Source organism: Gobius niger (genome assembly GCF_951799975.1).
Source record: "Gobius niger genome assembly, chromosome: 6".
Lineage (NCBI taxonomy): Eukaryota > Metazoa > Chordata > Actinopteri > Gobiiformes > Gobiidae > Gobius > Gobius niger.
This window is the reverse complement of record NC_136857.1, coordinates 29,552,170-29,555,658: the sequence shown is the minus strand read 5'-3', so window position 1 is coordinate 29,555,658 and position 3,489 is coordinate 29,552,170. Positions and strand designations below refer to the sequence as shown.

At 35.5% G+C, this 3,489-nt stretch overlaps 1 long non-coding RNA gene across 1 annotated transcript; it reads right to left on the bottom strand.

Annotated features, from left to right (window-relative positions):
• Positions 1-1,139: 1,139 nt before the first annotated feature.
• LOC306964935 lies at positions 1,140-1,939 on the bottom strand. The gene is made up of 3 exons (XR_013793003.1): positions 1,773-1,939; positions 1,371-1,451; positions 1,140-1,284 (listed from the first exon to the last, which is right to left on the bottom strand). It is a non-coding gene; the product is annotated as an uncharacterized lncRNA (long non-coding RNA).
• Positions 1,940-3,489: the final 1,550 nt, after the last annotated feature.

Genomic DNA, 3,489 nt, shown 5'->3' with positions numbered 1-3,489 from the left:
AAATGTCACTTTTTAAAAGTTTACATATTCTGTATGAAAAGATATTTACCTAGCATAATATGTAACGGAATCATATCAACATTAATATCAAAACCTTTTGGCGATATTTGTTCTTATAACAATTGGCTAATTAGGATCAACATATTCATATTCATAAAATCAATATCGGAAAAAATATTGCCTGCAAAATGGCACCTGCATGTCTCGGCCTAAAAATAAAAGGTATTTTAAAGTCCAACACATTTCTGCAGGGAGAAATGACTGGCATTAAACCAGGTGTTTGTCCAGAACATTGTAGAAGATGAAACGTGAGCTTTGGATGTTTCTGGAGCAGGTTTGGCTGTGGACGTCCATCGATGACAGCAGGTGATCCTCCTCAAGGCTTGGATTAGTCTAAAACAAATGTAGTGAATTCAAATCAATTTGTTGCACAGCCAAGTTTAAACGACACATCCAGAACACATTCAGGAGACATTTGCAAGCTGATAATATATACATTTCCTTGAAGAAATACAGACAAAAGTCCTGTTTATGTTGTGATGTACCTGTTTATGGATGGACGCATGGTTTCATTAAGGACTTTCTGTAGATTTTTCATGTGATGACCTCATCTTTAAGACCAATTCTTATGTCTCTGACGGAACACAGAGTTGCTTTATCTGTCATAGAAGTGTTCCTGAAAGCACAACAAACATTTTTGTAGCACCAAGATTTAAAATGGATAGAAATGATTAAAGTGACTTGAATGAACTTACTTTTGGATGGTGATCTTTAAATGAAGGGACCGTTGCTCCAAGAGCATACACCTCTCCAAATATTTAATAATTAATCAACTAATGCACATGTACCAACATGTTCTTACCCTTTTCATACATGACATAACACTTACCATATTGTGAGTGGTTGAAGCTCCAGGAGTCATGTTTCTTAATCACACGGTTATTCCCAGAGTTGATTGTAAGAATCCTTTCCACATTCTAAATGAAAAAACAAAACATCTATAAAAGCACATTAAGACAAACTGAAGCGTTAGTGACATTATACTTACATAGTGACACAGGTTTGGGCCATAATCAACCAGGTGAAGGTGGATAGGTTAACTTGTGCCAGTGGAAGCACTAAAATAAAAGCTGCTTTAGAAAAGACATCAACAGTGCACATTTTAATAACTCTAGATACCATACAATCAGAGCCAGATGTGAAGACCCAAATGTCTCTGTCCACCTCAGCCCTTTGCTCATCTGTGACCTGCAGTGTAGGTTTATATTGCATCCGGAACTTCCCCTGAAAAAAGATCATAATTTACATTTTCCAGGTGAAATAAAAAACACAATAGTTAGGCCTATGCAGTACAGTATATATGCACTCACCTGTGGAAATGAAAGATGAAAAGATCCATATCCACAACTTGAGACATTTCTACTAATCCAAAATGACCATAGTGACACTTTCTACAAAAAGAAACAACAATATTTAAAGTACACTGACACAGATTGAGCTTTACATAAAAATGTGTCTTTTTTGTTTCTTCTATACTGCTCTGCTCATGTTCCACTGATGACAAAGATCTTACGTAATACGTAGTCCAAACTACAGCACATAACCATTACCTCTTCCTGTCACAGCCCTTACTCAAAAACAAACAAAAAGTGTTTGACTTGAAAAATACTGCCATATAGTTTTACAACTGCTTAAGTGCAAAGAAAGAAGTCTTGATGAGAATGCCCTATGATAGCCACGCGCTGTAAATTAATTTTCACAGTAAAAACTACCCAGTGTGGCGCGGTGGTCTTCCCTGCCATGGTCGGTCACTGGGACGGTCAGCGGAGGCTCACCACGCGCCCGCGTCGTCCCTGTGTCCCATCCCTGTGTCATGATATCTTCGCAGATTAGCTGCAGAGCAAACTGGGGCAAACAGACGAAGAGAACACACATGAAAATGTTAGGTCATGTAATGTTACATTACAGTGGGCAACACAAACACGACAGTCTTTTCTTGGAAAATATCTCAGTAGTATTTGCCGTTAGCATACTACTACTGACATCTGTGGCATTCCGATAAAAGACACAGTAACATATCTAGGCATTAAAATATCAAAAGAGGAAAAGAACTTGGCTAACAACAACATTTTGCCTGTCACTGATGCAATCAAAAAGAAATGTAATTGTTGGCTGGCTAGAGACTTATCCATATATGGTAGAGTGCTATTAAGCAAAGCAGAAGGCATGTCAAGAGCCTCTTACATATTTTCAACACTAGATGTCCCCAAAGCTCTCTGTTCCAACTTTGATAAAATTTTGTTCAACTTCCTCTGGAAGAACAAGTCCCATAAAATCAAAAAATCTGTTCTCTCCAACAAATTAGCTGAAGGGGGTTTAGATGTTTTATCATTTACTACTTTTAACCAAATACTCAAAATAAATTGGCTTAAAAGATTTCTAAAGAACTCCAAAAGTTTATGGAACATTTTCCCCAATTTTTTCTTCAATAAGTTAGGAGGTCTAAATTTTTTGTTGCGATGTCCATTTGCCATTGGGAAACTGCCTGTAAAATTGGCTAACTTTCATCAACAGGTGTTGCTATGTTGGTCTTTATTATTCAAACATAACTACTCTCCTCACAATTGCATTTTATGGAACAATGCTTACATTTTGCATAGAAAAAAGTCTCTTTTTTTAGATTATTGGTTTTGCAAAAATGTAAGCATTGTAAGCCAATTACTTGATGATAATGGGGACTGGCTTGATTATAATGAGTTCATTGAAAAATGTAACATTGAAACAACACAAAGAGAGTTTGAATTGGTGACTAAGTCAATTCCACACGGTATTAGTTCTTTAGCAAAAAGTTTACAACTAACTGATTTAAATATAAGCGAACGACCCATCACTGTCGAGGGAATAAGTCTCACTGATAAGAAATGTACAAATAAGTTTATTAGAGCTCATTTTGATGACTTTGCAAATCCTATATGTAAACAAGAATGGATCCCTGTGAGTAGAAAACAATGGAGTACAATTTTTCTGTTACCTTCTAAGCACATTCTCAATAATAAGGTCAAAGAGTGCTTATTCAAAATTATACATAGATATTACCCGGTAAAAGATTATATTTGTCGTTTTTTAAAAGATGTCAGTAACAATTGCTCCTTTTGTCAAGGTGATGGTGAAAGTATTGAACATTTATTTGTGGAATGTCCTTTTGTCGGCACTTTTTGGTCTGACGTACAGAACTACCTCACAAGAATATTTAGAAAGAGTTTTACATTGACAAAAAATCATATTTTACTGACCTTTGATAACACCACCTTCACTTCAGATGAAACATTTATAATAAACTTAATTATAATACTAGCAAAATATTATGTCCACAAAATGAAATGGTGTGGAAAAAATACCCTCATGGTTCCACTTTAAAGAATCTGATTTAAAAATGTATTTGGCCTCCCTTGAGAAAATGAATGTAAATAATAAAAAACTAATTAAATC